The 25,920-nt window shown below is 36.7% G+C and overlaps 1 protein-coding gene across 2 annotated transcripts in view; it reads left to right on the top strand.

The window, feature by feature from the left end:
- The first annotated feature begins 9,079 nt into the window (after positions 1-9,079).
- Positions 9,080-25,920, top strand: part of LOC121383174 — a 40,780-nt gene continuing 23,939 nt past the window's right edge. For both annotated transcript variants that reach the window (XM_041513013.1, XM_041513014.1), the window contains exon 1: positions 9,080-9,312. The gene's annotated coding sequence lies outside the window, so the exon portion shown is untranslated. The remainder of the gene's footprint in view (positions 9,313-25,920) is intronic.

The raw sequence follows: 25,920 nt of genomic DNA on the forward strand, positions 1-25,920 counted from the left end.
ATTTATTTTAGTCACCAGAAACACGTTAATTACGAATGTATGAATTTCGGCATTTAAAACAGCTGGAAGGGGAACCAATAAAAGCATTCATGATGATTCGTCATGTGAATTCACTGACATTTATAGGAAAATTAAAACACAGATTGTTGAACAGTGTTTATCAACAAGGCTACGTGAAAAACTACTTCGCTAAGTCATGACACTTGATCCATAAGAGCACTCGTAATATCGGAAAAGTCTTCAGTACTAAGCTATGTGATATTTCTAAACGTAAAAGTGGGAAATCAAATCGTTTCAAATTCAAACATGCAAATAAAAAGTCTGTGCCCTATTTCTGTGAAGGAAATTATCTGCATATGTGGTATATCCTGCCAAGAGTGCCAAATGCAGCAACTGTGGTATACTCAATAATTTTGCAAAAATATGTCAAAAGGTGAAACCATCATTAGAAAAACCACAGTCATGGTAAAGAATCGTATAGGCCTGATCGATTTGTCAAACATGATGAAGATACTGATAGCAAACATCCACGGTGTCCTCGTGCAACAATTCACATTGGCAGCAAACATGCTGTGACAATAATCAACTCGGGTGCTAACATCAACACACTAGACTCACAGGCTTATTTGTCCTTGCGACCAATTCCACATCTGTTGTTTGTACAGGAGCAAGTGTACCAATATGCCTTGGCAAATTCAAAGACACGAATCACTTCAAAATACAAAACTCATCGAATTTGAAACAGCAGGCAGGCTACAGCTACTTACTGTCAACGGTAATTCAAAGCCTTCTTATGGTCATGGAATTCTAATTGATTGTGTAATCTAAAGTTGATCGGTTGCTGCCAACCAATTATAACCGATGATCAATGATGAAATCCCAACCGATTCCCATCACTATAATGTCAATGGTACATTGGCGAATATGGTTCAGTTCAGTTTGGGTCGAGTTAGGTCACATAGTTTTCACAAAAAGTGTTTATTTTAACAACACCACTAGAGTACATTGATTTATTAATAATTGACTATTGGATGTGAAACATCTAGTAATTTTGACATAATATATCGTCTTAGAGATGAAACCACGTTTTCCTTTTAGCAAGGAATATTTTGTATGCACCATCCCATAGACAGGATAGCACATACCACAGTCTCTGATATGCCTGTCGTAGTGCACTGGTCAGCTGATGTGTGTCCAGGACAGCGTTCTTCGCCATTAACTGAATAAAAGCTCAAACATAACTTGAATTAATGAATTTGTAAGTACATTTGGTGTGTCGATCGAAACGGATTGATTCGATTTCATCAGCATTGAGCGTTGGTGTGTCAACAGCAAAACGCAATTTGGATCGGTATGGATGGATCCGCATTGATACACATTGGACAGAACCATATTTGGTGTCTCAACGGTATTAGAAGATCTTGATATAATTGAGAAAGTCAACAGTCCTACTATATGAGTATCTTCAATAGATGTTACTCCCAAGTCAAGAGATCTGGACAACATCTGAATCTGCATCTTAAGCAAACAAGGCCATTCAGATTGAATGCCATATCATACCTACCATTGATGATATTGTCACACAGCTAAACAAAGCAATAAAGGGTATCATCAACTTGAACTTACTCCTACATTGTGATATATCACCACATTCATGACTCATTCTGGACTCTGGCATTAAACAATTGAATTTTAGGATCTCAGCAGCAGCAGGTGTGTTTCAGAACACTATCCGTCAAGTGATTTTAGACACTGATGGTATTCTTAACATCAGTGATCCTGGTGTATGGAGAAACACAAGATTAGCATGATAAAGTCCCCGAGGTTGTGTTTCAACACCTAAAAGACAATTACCTTATAGAAAGAAGTGCAAGTATAACAAAACATCTATTCACTTCTTTGGTTTTGTATTCTCAAAGGACGACATCTCATCTTCTCCACACAAATGTTGAATGTATTAAAAGAGCATCTGATCCGACTAATCAAGCAGGCGTTTGTAGCATACTTTTTTTTTTTTTTTTTTTTTTTTCCAGGCACTTCCCGAACATGCCGGGTGCCCCATTTATTTAAAAAAACCTCCCTATTTACAATAAACCAGGTTCTCCTTGAATGTGGCCAATAAAGATCTACATATGAGTGTCAGTGCTTGTTTCAAAATAATATACATTTTAATTAGTGCATGTTTGTATTTTTGTTTTCTTTATATTATTAGTGTGTATGACTTAAGTGGTGTGTGTTTACAATATCTTAACCTGGTTGACGGACCTGGCCTCCAAAGCATACTGGGAGTGGCAAACGTTAGTGCTCAATTCATTCCAAACTATTCTACAATCACCAGATATCTATATGATTTGACCAAGCAATATAAATAAATAGTGGACAGTGGGGTACAGAATTGATAGATATATTGACTAAGCTGAAGTCAAGTCTGACAAGTGATCAAGTAATGGCGTATTTTTACACAAATGTGGATACAGAACTTGTAGTTGATGCAAGCCCAGTTGGTCTCGGAGCTATTCCTAACCAAATCACAGGAGACAAACGCAAAATAATCTCCTATGCCAGTTGATTTTTCATTCCTGTGGAACGTCGATACTCTCAGACAGAAAAGGAGGTCCTTTATCTCTTTAGCAACAAATTCACACATCACATATTATAAACCTGTGGAGCATATTTTCAATAATCCAAAATCAAAACCTTCAGCTAGAATCGAATGATGGCAGTTGATATTACAAACCTACGATTTCAATGTAAAACATCAACCAGGAAATGACAATAACTGACTACATGTCACTACATCCAGCAAACATGTTGACACTAGTAACAGAATAAACATCTGCTGCGGAAAGCTATGTTAGTTTTATAACATGTCAAGCAGTTTTGAAAGTCGTGACTGACTGAAATCAACAACAAACCGTGTTTGATGATGATTTAAAGAAAGCCATTAGAGCAATTATGAATAATAACTGGTATATCATTATTTGTACAACAGCCTACAAATCTTATTGACACATCAGAGAAGAACTGACAGCCAATTCAGACGGTGACATTCTCCTTAGAGGAAATATACTGATCATACCTAAAAATATTTCAACAACGTGCCATGGACATTGCTCATCAATGACACCAAGGCATAATGAAAACAAAACAACTACTTAGAGAAAAAGTCTGGTTCCTAGACATTCACAATATTGTAGTGGAAAAACTTTCCAAATGCCGACATTGCCAAGCTGCAATAGCGTCTGACAATCGAGAACCATACCAAATGTCAGAACTACCCGAACGTCTGTGGCAAAACATCAGTTTACACTTTTGTGGACCTTTTCCATCCAGAGAATATTTGCTCATTCTCACTGAAAAATATTCCCGATATCCAGTGGTTTACGTTGTGACGTCCACAAGTGTCAAATCCACAATGCCCAAGTGAGAACATGTCATGTCAGTTATCAAGGCTGACAACGGTCCACCGTTCAGTATTCAGGATTTCACATTTACTGAACAACTTGGATATACTCACAGAAAGATAACACCAGCATGGCCACGAACAATTCATGAAGACCCTTGAAAAAGTTGTAAAACTGCTCATGCTGAAGGGAAACCTTGGAAATCTTAACTAAACACCTTTCTTCAAAGTTACAGAGTGTTGCTACACAGTACTACAAAAATACCACCTGTTACTTCATAATTTGGCCGCTCCATGTGAACACTACTACCTGGACGATCTGCTCTTTCACAACCATGTAGAGATGCTGTAATGAAACGAAATGACAAACTGGCCAAAGAAAAGATGAAGAGGTATATAGAGGTAAATGTGAAACCATCCAATCTCAGTGTTGGTGACACTGTACTGGTACGACAGCAACAGATGGGAAAGTTCTCCACACTATTTAACCCAACACCTTTGACTGTATCTACGAAATAGGAATCCATGATCACTGCTAAAACCGAAGAAAGATTTATGTGATACCAGAGATGCTGATGATCCACCCTCTAAGAAATACTCAACTCGTGACAGACTTCCACCTCCACAAATGAAGGGCTATCTACGTAGTTAGAACATACAGGTAGTGCAGAAAAGGGCATAATAATCCCCAGCGTGTTTTGAAGACTAAACAGTCTTCCATATTTATTTTTTAATTCTAACATTTTTATTTTTTATTGTTTTATTATTATTATTATTATTATTATTATTATCTCACCACAAAAATATACAATTATACAATATAGAATTGTGACACACAAAAGACAAAGATAATTGATGATAAGTTTTTACTGCCATGTATGAAACGTTAAAACATGGAAAAAGAAATGTCCAAAGGTATGGAAACGAGCAAAAGTCCATGCAAAGGGCGCACCTGCCATATGCAAATGAGCCACATCACTAGAGGGGGTCCAGAGCGAAGTTCACACAGTCAGTAGCGAGTGTGTCCACCTTAAGCATTGATACAGGTCTGGCACCGTCATCTCATTGAGGCCACTAAACGCTGGAGAAAGTTCCTGAGAATGCCATTCCAGATCTGAGGAAGGATCAGCCGGAGTTCCTGCAGTGTTGTTGGAGGATTTGGAAGACTTGCAAGCGTCGCTCCATTTCATCCCAGACATGTTCGATTGGTGACAAATCCGTGGACCTGGCAGGCCAGGGTAGCACATCAACATTGTTCTGATTCAGATACTGCTGCACATCTCTAGCAATGTGTGGTCTTGCGTTATCGTGTTGTAATGTCATCCCGGGGCCGTTCTGTTGCAAAAACGGTAACACAGTTGTTTGCAAAATTTCATCTCGGTACCTCACAGCATTCAAATTGCCTTCAATCACAACCATCTGGGTCCAGCATGTGGCTGTAATTCCACCCCATATCATGACGCCGCCACCTCCAAAACGATCCCCTTAAAGATGCCGTAGATGCATAGACGTCGTCGGACTGTCCTCGCTGATACACCTCTGTTGCCAGGGATGGTACGTGCTGTGAGGGTTGCTGTCTGGAACCTATTTCGCAGATGCGTGGTTCGGATCCATGTGTCTTGGCAAGGGGTTGTCACGGGTGGTCGGCCGCTACGGGGACGGTCCCTGACCTGGTTGTTTTGTTGATATCGTTGCCATAAGTGCCATATCGTGTTTCTGTGGACGTTGAATTAACGTGCGACGTCACGCTGCGAGGTCCCAGATTCAAGCATCCATATGACTCGCCATCTGTCATTTTCACTGAGGCGTGGCATGACGAAATTGCATCAAAAAGTTCACTAATGGTGTTTTTCTGACTTCTGGACTTCTGAAGGCTGCACAGACGATTTGCGACTGAATGTCTCGCCTTTTATGGTGAACACTGGACAGGATTTCTCCCGAATATGCCATATTTCTTGCACAAAACATGGTTGCATTTCTTCCAGCTGTTTCATGCACATTTTCTCTGGTTTACATCCATAAATCCATTCACAAATTTATTACTCCAAACAATCTCTGTCACAATAATTTTTGCCTTTTAGTATATAAGAATAAAATATATGATGCATTATAAAAGGGTCTCATACGTATTAATATTATAAATATTAACATGATAATTCTGTAAATCAATTCTATATATTCTGTAAATATATTGTACCGATAAATAATTCTGAAACATAAATATACATTATACTCTATAGAATTAGTTTTGTTCAACAATTCCACTTTTCTACAAGTTGGATTGTTCTGTTATTTATTATGGAAATATACTTATCTATATGGTAATACATGTTCAGACTGTTCTGGAAGCCAGTTAACGTTAGTTGTTGACTTTTGCATTTTGATTTGTATATGTATTTTTTGACAATTAGCAGTATCAAATTTATGTTATCTTTTTTAGAATAGTTAGGGTTGCCTAAAGCAATTGTTTGTGCATTCACGTGAATTCTAGTTTACAACAATATTCCAGAATGTCTGAACATGTTTACATAACCAAAAATGGTGCACTAAATCTTCACTAAACATATGACAAAATTCACGTTTATCTGAATGTTTTATACCAAATATTATCAAGTACTTATTTGTTTACAAAAAAAAAAAAAAAATTTAATCTTGTTCTAAAACTAACGCAGCCCTGTGTCCGTAGTTAGCTTGAAAGGGAGAAGATATTTATACATTTTCCCACCATTTGTCAGAGAACAATATGATGCCTTTTTACTTGCGCGTTTATTTTATGTTTAGATGTATATTCGTTTATACAATCATTGTAAAACGTTTTACAAGCATTTGTTTTAAGAAGTGCTTCTAACCCATTCGGTATTATCAGCATTTGTAATCATACTGTTACTAATTATGTATACACCTTCAATTTATAATAGAGTTAATTTCTAAACTCAACCCAGTATAAGCTGTAAATGGTGGTTTAGTCATATTTCATACAGAATTCATTATATGTAAGCCAACTGGTATTATTAAAAATATATTTTAAGAACATAGTTCCTTTATTTCAAATAACATTTGCCATATCTAGTAATACACTTCCTTCTTATTGATTTTAATATACGAGTTATACCAAATTGGTAGGTTAAGTACTTTTATTTTGTCACTTTTAGCTTCACGTTTTTCTAAAACGTTTGACCATATATTTAACACACGTTTTACAAAAAAGGATTTGTGCATATCAATGATTTTGTTTTGCTGTAAGCTAACCCAAAAAGTAAATACTAACGAAGCTTTAGACTGTAAGCACAGACACTTTTCATCCACGATATTTCTGTACATTGCAAAATAGTTTAGCATCTACTCTTCTTAAACCACCATTTTGATCATCCATAATTAATGTTTTTCTACCTATTTTATCAGGCTTTTTATTCCAAATAAACTGAAAGAAATATGATTCTAATTTTCTTTAAAAATGCATCTATTGGATTTGGACGTGAAGAAAAATGATAAACAAGTTTTTATAAAGCCAGACTTTTAATTAAACCAATTTTTCCTACTGTTGATAAAAACGTTTTGACAACTGTTAAATAACTTTTTACCTTAGTTTAGCTTAACCTTGTAGTTTATTTCTTTTATTTGATAGAGATTAGTAGAGAATCGCACACCAAGGACTGAAAATTCAATAGTTCGTTTTAATTTGTTTTGGGCACATTTTTCTATGATCAGTTCTATCATTGCCTAACCTTATTATATTTGTTTTATCTATATTAACTTTTAGACATGATATATTTGTAAAATAATGTAATGTTTCCATGGATGCTGTAAAGGTTTTTTTCCCCACCAATCTAACAGTAATGTTGTATCATCGGCAAATTGCGATATTTTAAATTCATTACCGTTTATCTCATTCCCTTTTTATGTCGTTATTGCTTACCATGATCCCCAGAATTTCAACACACAAAATAAAAAATATACAGTGATAAAGGATCACCGTGTCTACATCCTCTGCCAAATTTAAAGTGTTCAGTAATATTAACATTTATGGATAAACACGATTCACATTCATTAAAGTTTTTAACCATTTCTTTAATGACGGACCAAATTCAAAATAAGCTAAAACGTTTACATGTATATAAGACCATTCCTGGCTTATTTTCTGTAGTTGTGTAATGTAGTACTAGTATATCGTAGATTAGTCTAGTATTATTACCTATTGATCGACCATGTAGGCTACAAATCGCTTGTAAAAACAAAGTTGTTCTATCACAAAATACGCTTCAAATGATAACAAAATACTTTTGAATCTATTCCATTTACCATTAATCCCCCCGACACAAACCCTTCAACGACCAGACTACTAGTAGTGTCTGGACATCGCATCTATAGGCGAGCGCGTTTTTTTTTTGGGGGGGGGAGGGGGGGCTGGATGCAAGGAGGTGGGGTGCTCGAATTAAACGAAAATGCCCGAATCTGCATAATAATTTTATTGCTATTAGCATCGCTGCCAAACAGCTATGTAGGGTTTCAAACGAATCACTACGCATGTTTACACGAATTAGCCTACAACTATTATTGTGGGTACAATGATGGAAATACATGGTGAAATGGTTTCACACAAGCTCATTTTGCCCGAATATCTCCAGTGGCGGTTCCAGAAAATCCTCTTTTTTTCTCTCTTTTTTTTTTTGGGGGGGGGGGGGGGGGGGGGCAGTGACATGAGGCGGAATGTCAAGGGAACTTTTGGGGGAGGTATGGAAGGTGATCGTAAACAATTAAAATTAATATGCAATAAAATAATTGCAAGATCCGCCTCTGATCTTTCTTTTTTTGTACGAATATATTATTGAAGGATTTTCTCGTACGCGTATGTGGCATCGTGGTACAATTTCTGGTCAGTTACTTTTAACAAATAAAATGACTTATTTGCACACAAATCACTATTAGACTATAAATAAATAAATAAATAAAATAAAAATGTCCATAATTTGGTGCGTGCACACCCGACGTACCCTCCCTGGGTACGGGCCTGTAATCAGGCACGGCGGAAGGAAGTAGACATGGGCGGAGGGGCCGACGAAGTGTTTAAGGGGGGGGGGGGGGGGGGGTACTACCAATTATAAGATTTACTACCAATCATATTTTTTGTTCAGAATTATTGGGGGATAGAGCCCCAAAGCCCCCTACCCTACCCTACCCTATATTAAGAACAGCACCAAAATAAAATACTGGTAACCTCTTAAATAAATCTACCGATGGAGACCCTACCTATAGCCACCTTTGTCAACAAGCATAAAGCAAATAAGCTATTTTCATTTCATTTCAACTTATCTTTGTGCTTATATCCAATTAAGATTCAAGCACGCTGTCCTGGGCACACACTTCAGCTATCTGTCCAGGACAGTGGGTTAGTGGGTTAGTGGTTAGTGAGAGAGAAGAGGGTGTAGTGGCCTTACACGTACCCAATGAGCCCTTCGCTATGGGTGGGAGCCGGTACCGGGCTGCAAACCCCATACCTACCAGGCTGTTAACCAATGCGCCACCGTGACCGTGACCGGTCAAATAGGCTATGTTATGTGTGCATATTGAAGCGGTGGGCTGTCGCACTTCATCTCCCTGAAATTTCAATACCTGAGAACAGTCCATTAAGTCGGTCACCCCTTTATAACATCTGTCCTACTGTTTCAGACAACTGGCGATCTTTCTATTTACAACAATTACTGCGATTACATTCAATCGATAAGTCACCCACTCTTGTGGAACCTCATTTGGCGCTTTGTAGCATGTATACGAGCATGCGCAGAAGTTAGTTAAACGTCTTCCGAGAGAAAGCGATGGCGGGCTGTTGACGATTTGTTTATAATTTCACAGGCGGACAGTGTTAAATTTAGACCAGGATAACGCCGTTTTATTCTTCGGGACACATTTAGGTCAGTATTTTCTCTAAAAGAAACCGAATTTTAGAAAACATCGCAGATCTCCATATTATTTATGTAGACAAAGATGTTCAACTTCATGTCATTGAATCAATGACTAATAGTAATACTGCAGCACGTGAAGGGCTGTCGTAGCGAGACGTATCCCAGTGGTAAAGCGTTCGCTTGATGCGCGGTCCATTTACGATCCATTCCGGTTGGACTTCCCTTTGGCACTGTCACGTATAAAGAACATTATAAATACTTATAATAAACATAGTTAGGGTTAGTGTTAGTGACAGTGCTAAAGGAAAGTCCTTCCTCGATCCCCGTCAGACGCAGGGTTCGAACTTAAGGACGGCACCGACGGCAATTGCTGTCGTTTAGGTATAAATTGCCATAGCCGGCCTAGGTTGTCATGCCACGATCTGAATAGACCAGGCCCTTTTAAAATGACATTCCCGAGTTTGTTACATTATAAGATATTTCCGACTAATAAAATATTTCTACGATTACACTTACATATTAAATATGTTTTCTTGTTTAGAATATCAGTGTCTGTATATTCAGTGTGTTTCTGGTCGTCTTAATATTTGTAAGGAGCCCAAACTGGATTCTGTTTTGAAATAATTTCGTACACGTGTACGAAAAAATAATATTTTAGGAAATAAAATGAAATTTAACCTAGTAAAAGTATTAGAAAGATCAGTAACACGTTTAATATACAGCTGCTAATAATTTATGCAGAAAAATATATTTGATCTGTAATTACAATCGTTAAAAAGGCTATGTTAGTCGATAACACCTTAAACGTTGCAGCAAACTCGGGAATGTCCCTTTAAGGGCCCCTATAGGCAACCTAGGGAGACACATCAACACCAGCTAGATCCAATTAACAAGCAACTCTTGGCTTAGTAATTTCTAAAACTATACATAGCTCCCTATCTTTATCATTTTTCTGACCATTCAAACTTGCGCTTAACTTCCATCATAAAAAATGTGCACCCATTCTCTTTGGTTTAATCTTAAGGGACATTCCAAATTCCATAGCACCATACCACTGTTCGCCTGTTACCAGCTACAGTCGGACTGCTGGTGCTCCCTTGCACCTGCCGGTGCAGGTGGTCCCCCCTCCAACCCACCCCACTCCACCCCTTTCCTGTCTTGAAAAAGTACATGAATTTCACCGTGAAAAATAATTAAATGCAACAAAAGTTATAGTTTTGGAAATTCTGACTTTTTATGACTTATCCTGATTTAAAAACAGAATTACAAAAATATGCAACAATCAGAAACGCTTGATACTGAACTGACAAGTCCCAAATTTACCAAAGATAACTGCTATTATGGTGCTCATCACAATATGTACATACGTGTTGTGTTATTTACAAAAATGAAATTGAATATGTTAACTTACAGTTTGCAAACCAAACCCCCTTGTTGGAGAAATGGACAATGCAGAACTTTACATATGATATACTTAATAATTAAGACTATATGTCAAAATAACCAAATAGTGTTCGAAATAAGCACTTGTCTGCTTGTACTGACAAGTGAAAATCTATTCGACGGAGACACAAAATGTGCCTTGGTGGTTGTCCAGTGGACAAGTAGAAATTTTCAGTGCAATTTTATTTTGAGTAATCAAGAACATCATCCTGGTACATGAATAAAACAAATTATTTATTTGGACAAGTGAAAATATTGGTGGACAAGTAATTTCTAGATGTAGTTGTCCGGTGGACTAGTGAAAAATTATCCTTATTTCTATCACTGCCAAATGTTTGACATGCAATAGTCGATGATTAATAAATCAATGTGCTACAGTGGTGTCGTTAAACAAAAAAACTTAACTTTAAAATTGACAAAACAATATTGACACATTTACGAAATCTTGAAGTGAACTTTGTGACGATGTCGTACCTATGCTTTCATTTTGCTAACTGTGGAACTGGCAAAGTAGTTTTGTTCTGTAATTAAATTGATGTAATATTCCATGAATTTTACAAAACTTTTGCTGACTTATAATAAAACCAAAATCATTGTCAAGTGACATTTTAAAAAAACCCAGAAATGCATGTGCATGGGGCTAAAAACAATGAAAACAAAAAACCAAACCTTGTCATGGTATTTCTGTATCATAATAGTTAGGAAAAGTTAAATAAAACCAATAGTATTAAAGGGACACACCCTAGTTACGGCTAGTTGTTAACTATTACGGCGTTGTTTTTCGCTATTAAACCCATTTTTTCACAAATAAAATTGCACTTTACTTACCGTTTATTATTTAGAATATACATTTCCATTCACCTGAAGTGTTTTTTGGTAATCCTGGTAATCCTGGTGTTTGTAATACCACAAAATACATTTTTCGTATTTCTGAAAAACGGACGCATGTTTGAGAAAAAAATTGTTGAGCAGACAAGGTCTATAATATATTTTTAGACGGAATATTTCCATTTCAATGTCACAGACGTTGGTATACCACGTGACTGTTATCATTTTGGTTCGTTTTGTTTTCTCATGTACGGTTCGCGCAATCAACATCCGATTTGTTGTTGTTCATTTGTGAGATTTTTCTTCACAGTTCGTGAACATTTTCAGTAACAATAAAGTTCAGACACCATGGGGACACCAAAAGATAAATCACAAAAGTTAAGCACTATTTAAATAGAAAAGCAGATCTAAAAATATTACATACACAGACAAGTTTTCTGAGATAGATGAATTGTACATGAAATGAAAAGGAAATTAGGTGTACACAAAACAGACTGTTTAAATTCTTAACATTGGTATTATAGTGATTTCCCTAGAAATTTGGCAAGGCATGGCAGACCAAACACTTTTGGGGCTGTTTCACCATTTTTGGGGCACTTGTATTTCATTAAAAATACACCAAAAATTAATTGAAATAAACATTAATGTAATTTATGTACTTGCTTTATAAAATGAATGGCAAAAGATATAAAGGGCATATTTTATTAATTAATAATACCTTTTTGGGTGTTTTATAAAGGCAATTTTAGAAAAAGGCTTGTTTAATCTTAGGGCAGCATGGTGCTGATTGAGGCTAGATGGTGCTAGACTTTTGAGGCATGGTGCTGTACCATGCTAAAACAAGCTAGGGAATACACTATATTATATAGAAGGACATCTTCATAATATTGATGCACATGTATATAATTAAGGACTAGTAAACTTTGTGATAATTCTTTGTTAGTGTCATATTATTAGTCCCCTACCGGTCCAACCAGATGGGACTATTGGTTTCATCTCCGTCCTTCATGTCTGCCTGTCTGTCTGTCTATCTCTCTGTCTGTTTGTCTGTCCCACAAGTTTTCTGGATGTGTTTTGCAGAAGGCTTTGAGATATTGAGCTGAAATTTTATGTGTGGCTTTATCATGTACTGCTACAGATCGACTTTGACTTTCATGGTGATTTACTTATTTTTGATGGAGTTATGGCCCTTGAACTTAGGAGATATGAAAATTTGTTTTCCACTTTTTTTCCAGAAGGCCTTTAGATATTAACCTGAAATTTTGTATATAGCTTTGTCATGTACTATTACAGATCAAGTTTGACTTTCATGATGATTTATCCATTTTTATATGCCCATCTTTGGGTCGTATTATGGTATGGCGTTGTCCGTCCGTATGTTCGTCTGCAGGCATCGAAATAAGCATTGTGTCTGGTAACCCATTTACAGGTTACCACAAAATATTGACTGGTAACCTATAGGTTTCCACAACTATATGAAAGTTAGAATTGAATTCCTGTTACTACTACGCGGTCGTTCTGAAATTGTAACGGTGCGCGCGAACATCGGTACGAGAAACGAAATCCGGAAGTAAATTTATCTAGTGGGCGCTGCTTAAACGCGGATTGCCAAAATTGCTTTGCAATTGCACAAGTGCGCATGAACATCGGTGCAATTTTGTACGAGAAAACAAAACACGGACATAAATTCATCTAGTGGACGCTGCTTAAACGTGGAGTGACGTGCGTGCGAACATCGATGCAATTCCTGACGAGATAATGAAATGCAGAAGTCCTGAATGCATTGCCTGGTTTACGTTCGGAAACGAAACTAAATTTTTGTCGAGAACGACTTTTCTAACATGTGGTAACCTGAACGACCGTTCTCGACTTATTTCGATGCCTGCGTCTGTTAACTTTTTCTTGTCCGGACCATATCTTGCATACAGGGCCATCAAACCTCATGTGTAGGAACAACTTGGGATGGCTGTGTGTCACATACTATTAGTAGTCCTACTTTTCACGGTCTGCTGCACATATCAGTTTATCCTTGTTCGGACCATATCTTGCATACAGATATATACAGGACCATCAAACCTCACATGTAGGAACAACTTGGGATGGCGGTGTGTTGCATACTATTACTAGGTCACTGTGACCTACTTTTCACGGTCTACTGCACAACAGTTTATCCTTGTTTGGACCATATCTTGCATACAGATACATACAGGACCATCAAACCTCACATGTAGGAACGACTTCGGATGGTGGGATGTCGCATACTATTACTAGGTCACTGTGACCTACTTTTCACAGTCTACTGCACATAACAGTTTATCCTTGTCCAGACCATAAAAAGCTATTTTGTGTTTCATATTTTTGTAAATTCCATTTCATTTCCGTTTCAGAATACAATATGTAGGCCTAATTAACAATTTAAATAACACAATGTGTGACAAATTAACATAACAGGCAGACAACACTGTTTACTTTTTAATTTTTCATAATTCTTGACAAAATATTAATTTTTTAAGTTTTAAAAGATGAAAAAAATAAAAAATACCTTTTGTCAAATATATTATATAAAACAAAATTAACGTTGGATCTGTTTTATTTACTTTGTATGAAACCAAAACAAGGGTCTGAAAATTGACTCGAGTCGACTTGCATCGCTATTTGTTGTTAAATCAAAGTATGCCTTCATATTAGTAGCGAAAAATAGGAGCAAAGGTTACAATAATAACTACATAAAGCATAATTGTCTAACAATTGAGTGCACTGTTTTATTCAATGTGGCTTAGTGTTAACAAAACGTAAACATTTATTTTTACAGAGCTGCCAACCCCTAGCCACAAGTGAGAGTAGCATTCATGACAAGCTGAGTGTAGCAAATGATATTTGAGCGTAGCATGGGCCAAATGTCATCAGCAAAAGAAAACACCAAATAACTACGTCATAATAACTGCAAAAGACTGGGTCATGCTATTTTTAGCATAGATGACGCTTGTCGTCGGTTAAGGGAAATGTAACTAATGCTGTCAAATAAGTCGGGCGATTTGAACAGGATTATGAATGACTAGAATTTTGTTTTTAAAACAGGATCGAAATGCAATAAACCCAAAATTAACTGTTGTGCGATGATGTGATCAATACTAAATTTGAATGCTTATATTCTTATTTCAAGATAAAATTAAAATTACTCTATTCCTAACTGGCATATGTTCACATGCAATTTTCTATATTCACGGCATGCAAGCGTAACACAACTTAAGAACGTTCTTTGAAGGTTTTATAGTACGCGACACTGGGGTCTACCTACAGTAAAACTACATGTCTGTTATTGAATACATCTTACTATAACTGTTTTACAATGGTTCTTAATCCGCAAATTATACTTTTATATGTTGGAATAATACTTTAAAAAAGGCCACAGAAATGACGAATTCAGTTTTTAGTTACTGTATTGCAAGATTACGTCTAATTTTTAGTATAATTGCCAGAAATCGCCTGCTTTGTAACTACTCTGTAGACCTATAATTTGTGATAAAGATGAAACGTATACGCTTGCCAAATAAAACATAATTCGTTAATAGAAACTTGGCCAAATACACTAATCATCCAGTTATATGCAAAAGTTAGTACTGGTTTTCATTAGCATTTCATAATGGATTTTTTTTCAATTGAGTGTAGCAATTTGGGCATGAGCATAGCAAATGTCTACTAAGCGTAGTAGTTGGCAGCTCAGATTTTATCACCGCTTTGACAGTCGAACGTCATCTGCAATGTGAAGTATGTGCATGACACAGCGGAAATAAAGTAACATTGCAACGTTCAGCCAGCCGTTTTTTGCAAAACGTTTGCAAACATATTTTGACTGGTTCCCGAAGTGGTCATTCGGTTCAATGTGTAGCATAAAAATCAGTCTTCCAAGACGAGTGTTAGCGACAAACCGCTGGCTAAAGTTACTCTTGAAATAAAAACCTGTTCCGTCTGTGCAGGCGCAACAGACTAAGCAGTAAACCAGTCCCAAGTTCAGCCAGCAAACGTTTCGCTAACGTTCGCGAAGTATTTGGTTCCCAACATGGCCATTTGGTTTACCGTGAAGTGTATAATCCAGTCTATATAGCGGACGTTTTTCCGCTCGGTTTGCCTGAATGTAGCTCCGGTAAATACGACACTAAGCGTTTGCCAATGGTACTGCACACAGGCTAATCATCTGTTTTACATTGTGTGGCAACAGTAAAATGGTATTAATGTTTTTTAACTTCGCGAAAAATCGTAATTACGTTTCACAATGGGAATTCCATGAACTCCGTCTGTTTTCCGCGATCGCGGAAAATCACTGGGTCTACATATCTTGCATACAGATGCATACAGGACGTACCATCAAACCTCACATGTAGGAACAACTTGGGATGGCAGTGTGTTGCATACTTTTACTAGATCACTGTGACTTACTTTTCACGGTCTGCTGCACATAAGAGTTTATCCTTGTCCGGACCATATCTTACATACAGATACATACAGGAACCTCACATGTAGGAACAACTTGGGATAGCGGTGTGTTGCATACTTTTACTAGATCACTGTGACCTACTTTTCACAGTCTGCTGCACATAACAGTTTATCCTTGTCCGGACCATATCTTGCATACAGATACATACAGGACCATCAAACCTCACATGTAGGAACAACTTGGGATGGCGGTGTGTCGCATACTTTTACTAGATCACTGTGACCTACTTTTCACAGTCTGCTGCACATAACAGTTTATTCTTGTCCGGACCATATCTTGCAAACCTAACATGTAAGAACAACTTGGGATGGTGGTGTGTCACATACTGTTACTAGGTCACTGTGACCTATGTTTCACGGTCTACTGCACATAACAGTAAATCCTTGTCCGGACCATATCTTGCATACAGATGCATACCAGGGCTAAAAATGTGGCTTGTTTCACAAGAGTCTTCTTGATTCTAAACATTTTCAGAGTACTTTATCAACACTGTTAGTATATAGACTTATGTATCATATGCTATTAACTGTATATGGATTAGTGTATATAATACAACCCTTACTATTGACTGGAAAGAATAACCAATTTGTCAGTAACAGTGTATCCAAGTTTAAAACAAAAAACACACACAAACAAAAATGTTTTTTTACTACCAGTTTGTTTAGTTGTTGGTTCCATTTTCTCTTTGCAGTCAAGTTTTTTTAGGTGTCTTACCAGCTCCAAGTTCTGCCACCAAAACATTTGGCTAATGGTCGCGAACTAATTGATTGGTTCCCAACTTGGCCATTTGGTTTACTTTGAAGCGCATAAACCAGTCTAGCGGATGTTTTTCTGTTTGGTCTGGCTGAACGCAGGCCAGGTTACTTTTCAAAGATTGCTTATTCGTAAACAGAGCATGAGATACTTTTGCCAATGTATTTTGCGCATTGGTTCAATGTTTGTATGGATATTATGAAGTACATTTCCACTACCGACAAAAAGATTTATTGATTAAAAAGAGCAGGTAATTCAAGTTTAGGAACATAATATGAGCAAACTAAAATAGAAATGTTTGATGTATTACTAAAAGTGGCACTACTGTCTATTGTTATTATGTCAGAACTGAACAAACATTTAGGTTCTCTTCGTTGGAAATTTGGTTCATAGAAATGAACCAACCACCGCTTGGCTCCAGGCCAGACTATTCTCGAACATGCACGGATTCGAATGTATGCTACACTTTTTAAGCCAGTTTAAACTGAAGCTTGATAACCAGACTATTTTTTATTTTTTTATTTTTAATTCTGTAATGTCTTACTCACTGATTATTCAATTTAATAAATTTGTGGAAATATTTCACACGAATCCAAATAGATTCAGATGTTTTATGATTGTGCGAATCGGATTCGGAGATTCGCACACATTTTTAGCCCTGCATACAGGACCATCAAACCTCACGTGTAGGAACAACTTGGAATGACGGTTCATCGATCCTATTGAAAAAATTTCACATAATTAGAACTGAATCATACCCGTAACATATTCATTGATATAGACATGGTTTTCCATCAAATTCCTAATGGGTGTATTATGTACCTAACCTGTACTCTTGTTGACAGAGTTATGGCCCTTGAACTTAGGCAATGTGAAAATAGGGTTTTCCAGACTTCTTTTTTAGAAGGCCTTGAGATATTGAACTGATATATACATGTAGCTTTATCATGTACTGTTACAGCTGAAGTTTAACTTTCATGACAATTTACACATTTTTAACAGAGTTATGGCCTTTGAACGTAAAAGATAGGAACAAAATTTTTTTTCCAGACTTTTGTTTTTGCAATACCTGAAAATATTGAGGTTAAATTTTGTATATATATATATATATATATATATAACTATATCATGTACTGTTACTGATCAGGCTTAACTTTCATGGTGATTTACCCGCTTTTTACAGATGTTTGGCCCTTGAATTTAGGAGATACCAAAAAAAATTTGGTCAGGTAGGGGACGTGTATTGCTTTAGCAGTACTCTCAAAGTGCTTCTTTTAATAAAGTTTGGATCATATATATGACTTTAAAACATTATTTTAGTCAAAATTTGACCCATGATACTCAGGGTTTCTGCCAGAATGAAATTTTTGGGTATGGCGCCGTGCTACATGGAATTGAATATTTACAAATGTACTGAATGCAACCGTAGTTGAAGGGGTATAGGTTAGGGTTAGGGTTAAGAAGTTTGTTTTGTTTAATGACACCACTAGAGCACATTGATTTATTAATTGTCGGCTACTGGATGTCAAACATATAGTCATTTTTGACACAGTTGTAGAGAGAAAACCCGCTACATTTTTCCATTAGTAGAAAGGGATCTTTTATATGCACCAGTCCACACACAGGACAGAACATACCACAGCCTTTGATATACCAGTCGTGGTGCACTGCCAGGGTTAAGAAAATCATATAGTAATGATAAAAGTCATTAATTTTGTCAAAAGGTTAACTTAACTTGATTAAGGTTAAGAACATGCCACAATGCTGACACTTTACAACAGAAGAAGTTGTATTTTTTCCTATATTTTAAGGAAAATGCTAAAATATCGACTGGCCCTTAATTAATTTTGCTGAGTGTAGTATAGACACACAATATACTGAACCATACTAGAATAATGCTGTCTCCATGTTTTAAGTACAGTGCAACATATAATAATAATAAAAGGTTCAGGTGGTCCTAAGTATGTATGAATATAGAAAATAATGCATTTCGGGCGTTGCTTAACTTTTGCTGATGAGTATATCATTATCCATACCACAGATTGCACTGTTATTTAGTTTGTTAATATTAATATCTTGCTTATGATGAATATACTCCATTTTGGCCGTATACCCGTTAAACATTTATATATGGATATAAACTTTATCCCATTCTTCCATAGTATTTTTGGAACACAAAATATTTTTTTTAATATTAATTCCACCAACATTTTTGCTGCAGACAAGCAGATATTAAATTGATATATAATGGGGTACCTAAAAATACATAACGCTAAAAACCCTGGGTGGTAAGGTGTGTGTGTGTGGGCGGGGGTTGGGGGAGCGATCATTAATAGAACAAGGGTAACTCTGATTTTAACTTGTACACAATCACAACTTGTCAACTTTTCCTGTAACCAGTTAGTTGACAATTGATCATTACACATACTGAAACAAGAAGGTTTATTTTTTTCTATTTCGTCTAAAATTAATATTTTACTGTTATATGTAGTAATGTCAGTATTACTGAGACTTTAATTATTTAATAGTTCACTTGCTCACTGGAAAGTTAGATCTTGCATGCTAGCTGGTTGCTTGACAGTCATATTTCTCTTGTCCCGGGAATAGGGTAAATGTATTTTTTAACCCCAGCTTTTGTTAATGTTTTCCCAGTGTGATATTATTTTAACACATTTTGTAACAGACAGCTTCTCAACATCAATTGTTTCAGTAAAATGTGACCCATAATAAATGCAAAAATCTTGTACATGACAGTTTTTATATATATATATATATATATCATTAAGTTTAAGAACATGCTACAATGTTGACTTACGGCCTCAGTGGTGCAGTGGTTAAGTTATCGGACTACAGGCTGGTAGGTACCGGCTCCAACCCAGAGCGAGTTCTTAAGGCCACTACACCCTCTTCTCTCTCACTGTCCTGGACAGACAGCCCAGATAGCTGAGGTGTGTGCCCAGGACAGCGTGCTTGAACCTTAATTGGATACGGCTCGAAAATAAGTTGAAATGAAATAAAATGTTGACTAGTGTTGGTAATTGCTTGGAATGTCATCGATTATTCATTATATTCAGTTGGGACCTATTAACTTTCGATTGCACAATCTGTTAGGATAATAATTAAGAAGGATTTGAATTAGAATAACTCGGTCGTTTCAGTACTCGTTTGAGGAGCTTGCGTCGCAGGATCGAACCACCTCGGTGGATCCATTCAGCTGATTGGGTTTTTTCTCGTTCCAACCAGTGCACCACAACTGGACTAAGGCTGAGTAAGTGCTTTCCTGTCTATGGGAAAGTGCATATAAAAGATCCCTTAATTGCTGCATTAGAAAAAATGTAGCAGGTTTCCTCTGATCACTATGAGTCAGAATTAATAAATGTTTGACAAGCAAAACAAACTTTAACTATAGTGCCACATTTATTGGAATCTAGACCTACAAATGGCTAATTTTACCTTTAATATCTTTTTAATATAATTTTTTTCTTTAATTATGAACACATGGAAATAACCTAACATATTTACATCAATTCCATTATATAAATTGGAGGAGCATTTACATTTAATCTAAGTTTCCTACAAAATTGCTCATGGATTTTTATAATTGATCATCACATAAGAAGAGCCATACATGTACCAATACATTTTTTAATACATTTTATATATCAAAAGAATGAATTTACAGTGTAGCTCCTGATAACCAATGTTGACTGCATGGTTCCATTTTAAAAAACAACTTTTTAAATATTACATATTGGTTAAACATGAGCCAATTGATTTGATTTCATTACAGTATTACTTCACAACATGACCAACATTTATTGCACTAGTATTCTTTGAATACAGGAGAATTAAAAATTAATTAGTTTTTAAGCAAATCCAACAGTGCTGAAGTATAATGTGGCGTGTGTGATCAGATTGATTGATGTTAAAGCACGCTGTCCTGGGCACAGCTATCTGGGCTGCCTGTCCAGGACAGTGGGTTAGTTGTTAGTTTGTTAGTGGTTAGTGAGAGTGAAGAGGGTGTAGTGGCCATACACCTACCCATTGAGCCCTTAAGAACTCGCTCTGGGTTGGAGCCGGTACCGGGCTGCAAACCCTGTACCTACCAGCCTGTAGTCTGATGGCTTAACCACTGCGCCACCGAGGCTGGTGTGTGATCAGAACACCACTCATGTCCAATATGGGTACATGCATTCACAGTAGTCTTATTAAGCCTCCAGTTAAGTCTAAATATAGTTTTAAATGGAAAACAGATACTGGGTGTTTACCACCAACAGCAGTGAGAACTGGCTGGACAGCCAGCTGTTGAAGGGTCAACTTACTGGTTGCTGGGAGGCATTTTAAACACTGACCTACATCTACAGTCAACACTATAGTGTTCAGCAGAAGGAATTAGCTCAATGCAAGTGAGGGTCTTGAAGATAGGCGTATTGTGAACATTTTGGATTAGGCATGGGATATTTCTTATAAGTTATACTTAGACATAGTGATATTCCGTTGATCGATTATAATTTTTTTTAAATTGATTGGTTTGGCTCTACTAATGTGAAAATTCACAGTCCATTGCTATGGGAAAATATTAACTGTAATTGTTCCTCAAGTTAGATGATTGAATTGAATCTTGTGAATGTTACGGTTGGGGTTTATTTTCATGTGTACATGATAATAAATAGTTTTTGGGTTTTTAGTTTTTTTTAATTGGCCCAGAAATGTCAGTAAAATACTCTCTCTCTTTTTTTCATGCAACTAGAGATGGATGAAAGACATTACAAAGAATACTACATGTATATCGATGTGAACCAGCTTTACCATTCCATAACTATATGCCACCCACCAACAGCATCTAATCCACTACATGTAACTGGGTGTTTTGGGGGTCACTCACAGTTTTTGTTAATCAATATCTCAGGGATATATATGTCTACAGAGATTATAGACGGTTTCCATCATCTGGGTTTGTGGTGAACACAACTCGTTCTCATCATCACTGAGGTTTTGTCATTGGGCAGCATGTCATGTCATAGGGTTTTACGTGCACGTTCAGAACAAGCTGTTGACAGGAAAGGTGGGGGGAGGGGAGAGGAGGGAGTGCCTGCACTGGCAGGTGCAAGGGAGCACCAGCAGCCTGATCAAATTGGTAGCAGGTGGGTGGGGGTGGTGGTGGTGCTATGGAATTTGAATGGAGCAGTTAAATGCCAAAGAGAAAAGGGTGCGCAATTTTGATTGAGGGAATTTGGTGCAATTTTGAACGGTCGGTCGAAAGGTAAATGACCGAGCTAATATAGGTTTTGATATTAGTGAATCGAGAGTAGCTAGTTAATTTTAGACCTTTACGATGCTGTGGTGTCTCCCTAGGTTGCCCATAGGGCCCTTATAAAGGGCCTGACCGCTTCTGGTCGAGGCATCACCAAGTACCAAGTATTGGGGGTTTGGGTGGGGGAGGCCGATATTCTTTTGTTCAGCTTCCCCCGGGTGCATTGCAATTGTGTACTCGGAACGGTATTCTTTTGTCCGGTTCCTTATTAGAGTATGTGCTGGGCCATTAAATGGGGGCGGGTGCATTGTTATCATTAGTCAATGCACCCTGTGTACTGATGCAGTGAGCGTGTAGTCTGTGTATGAATCCTAGTTGGGTGTTACGGTTGTACCTATTGTTTTAAGTCCCTATTCTAGTGAGTTCAACGGTCATTCATGACCACCCATCCCCCTCCGTCCTTGTATAGCATTGACTACAATGACAGAGGGGGAGTTAAACTAGCCTAGCTATCTAATTTGAAGGGTTAAACCCTTATAGTGTAGGTATTGGTTTAAAAGCCTAGTGCTTGACATACTTAACTTTATTACCAATGCAATAAAACGAAACTAACGGTGGCAAGTAGCAATTGTATACATATATGCACCGATCTAGGTACTCAGTTTGAAGAATTTTGATTCCCGCCCCCTAAATATAGGATTTTAGTAGGCTTACTTGGTTTGTCTTCAGGCTATCTGGATAGTTGGGTATTGGTCTTCCTGCAAGTCTTTGCTTCTAAAAATAGTAATGACAATACCACCTTAGAAACTTAATTTCTCATTCAATTATCATGAAACTTCATATGTAGGAATAAGGATAATGACATCTTGAACAAATTCATGTTTTGATTCCCTGTTGGATGTCAAGGTCACTGTACTAAAATAGAAATATGACTTCATTTCTCATCCAATTTTCATAAAACTTCATATATAGGAATAGGATCATGATATCTTGAACAGATTTGCGTTTTGCCACTGCATATAAGGTCATGGCCGCTGTTACTAAAATTAGAAATACAAAGTTACCGCTCATGCAACTACATTTCTTAACCAATTTTCATGAAATTTCAACTAGAGAAATAAGATCCTGATATATTGAACCAGTTCACATTTTGCCCCTTTTCCTTGGATGTCAAGGTCACTCTTACCAAAAATAAAAATACATTGTCAATTCTCAAGCAACTTCATTTCTCGTTGAGGGCAGTAGCCCAGTGGTAAATCACTCACTTGATGTACGGTCTGTCTAGGATCGATCCCCATCTGTGGGTTCATTGGGCTATTTCTCATTCTAACCAGTGCAGGGCTACAAATTCAAGCATAAAACATCTGAATCTATTTGGATTCGCGTGAAATATTTCCACAAATTTATTAAATTGCCAGTCAGTAAAACATTACAGAATTAAAAAAATAAATAAATAAAAAATTGTCCGGTTATCAAGCTTCAGTTTAAACTGACTTCAAAAGTGTAGCATACATTCGAATCCGTGTATGTTCTAAACATAGAGGTTTATCGAGAATAGTCTGGCCTGGAGCCAAGCGGTGGTTGGTCCATTTCTATGAACCAAATTGCCAACAAAGAGAACCGAAAGGAACATGTTTGTTCAGTTCTTACATAATAACAATAGACAGTAGTGTGCCAAATTTAGTAATACATCAAACATTTCTATTTTAGTTCACTGATATTATGTTCCTAACCTTGAATTACCTGCTCTTTTTAATCAATAAATATTTTTGTTGGTAGCGGACATGTACTTCAGTGATATTCATACAAACATTGAACCAATGCGCAAAATACATCGGCAAAAGTATCCCATGTGCTCTTTACGAATAAGCAATCTTTGAAAAGTAACCTGGGCTGCGTTCAGCCAGACCGAGCAGAAAAACGTCCACTAGATTGGTTTATGCGCTTCACAGTAAACCAAATGGCCATGTTGGGAACCAATCAGTTAGTTCACAAATGTTAGCCAAACATTTGCTCACTGAACTTGGGGCTGGTAAGACACCTAAAAAAAACTGACTGTAAAGAAAAATGGAACCAACAACTAAAAAAAAATTTTTTTTGCTTTAAACTTGGATACACAAATTGTTTGTTCTTTCCAGTAAATAGTAAGGATTGTTTTATATACACTAATCCATATACAGTTAGTAGCATATGACACATAATTCTATATACTAACACTGTTGATAAAGTTCTCTGAAAATGTTTAGAATCGGAGGATTCCCGTGGACTGCTTAAATGGGAATCCATACGGATACTCGTGAAAATGTTTAGCCCTGCAGTGCAACACGACTGGTATCTCGAAAGCTGTGGCATGTGTCTGGGATGGTGCATATAAAAGATCCCTTGCTACTAATGGAAACCTATAGAAGGTTTCCTCTCTAAGACAGTATGTCAGAATTAAATGTTTAACATCCAATTGCCGATAAGTACTATATTAATGCCTTCTAGTGGTGTTAAACCAATCTAATTAAAATTAGCTCCACTATTACATGTGGATCTAACAGCAGCCCGTTGGAGCTCATGTCCAGTTGACCTTTCATTCGACCAGTCAAAACCTTACTTGCAAAATCATGCCAGTGATTTGAAAAGAATTTGAAAACATTCGAGATTGTGCTGAGTGTATACGAAATGATTCGGGTGAATTACGAAGTATGCAGGAAACTAATTTCAATATAAAATTTTATATAAAATTCATTTCAAGACGGAAAAAAACCTCTGATGGTATAGCCATAAAATCTGTTTATACTAGTATATAATCCAGAGTTTATTGCTGCACTTTCCCCCTTTTTTTTCAATGTTGAAATAGACCAACAAGTTCGCCTATTGCATAAATAGTCTCGCCTGATATTTTTAGAATTTGTATTCTCCCATATAACGCTATAAAAGGTGAAGTGTAATTGGTCGATATTTAAATTGTTATTTATAGATGAAATGTCACCTGGACATGGGAGTCCACGCAATGCTGTTAGACCAGTAGAAATAATTTTAATCAGATTGTTGTTAAACAAAACAAACTTTAAAGTTTTCATTTCTTATTGCAATTTTGATGAAATTCAAATATAGGAATAGAATGATTCAGTTGCCAGGTGATTTGCATCATCTCCAATGCCTTGTCGACAATTGTACTTTGCACTCTACTATCTTTTGTACTTGTTGAGTGGCAGGTCTTTTGTCAGGTTAACACTAGCCGATCACATCTTTTGCATCTAAGCATTTGTTACCACTTTTTGTTGAGCTAACAGAATTTGTTCTTATATAAGATCAGTGCTGTTTAGTTCTTGTTGCGACAGATACTACCACTGCACCTGTTACTGACATACTGTAAAATCATTTATTTTCGCGGGTACTTAATTTTCACGCAATTTGCGCAAAAACATTTAGCGCGAAATTTACAACCCCGTGAAAAATTTATCTATTCTGATTTGATCACCAAATTGTTACTAGACGACCTGATTATAGAAATGTACAATTCCCAAACGTTCAAAAGAACACAGATATGGACCCAGATATATATGGTGTGTAACAAAATAAACAAAACAAAATCATTTTTAATTAATTTATTACAAAACAAACAATGCATGTAATACAGTGATTGAGGAACAACATACACGGGAAAAGGAATTAAACACTGCTTACTAGTAGGTATTTAAAGTTCTTACGTAAGAATGAAGTTGGTGAAACTTGCCCATCTATTGTTAGTCACTTTATGTCAATCAACAAGAATGCCGGCTTTGCGAAAACCATTCATGATCAGATTCTTTTTCTTTGACACAATCTCACACACTTCAATTAGCCACTGTGCATG

This window comes from Gigantopelta aegis, chromosome 10 (genome assembly GCF_016097555.1).
Source record: "Gigantopelta aegis isolate Gae_Host chromosome 10, Gae_host_genome, whole genome shotgun sequence".
Taxonomy (NCBI): Eukaryota; Metazoa; Mollusca; class Gastropoda; order Neomphalida; family Peltospiridae; genus Gigantopelta; species Gigantopelta aegis.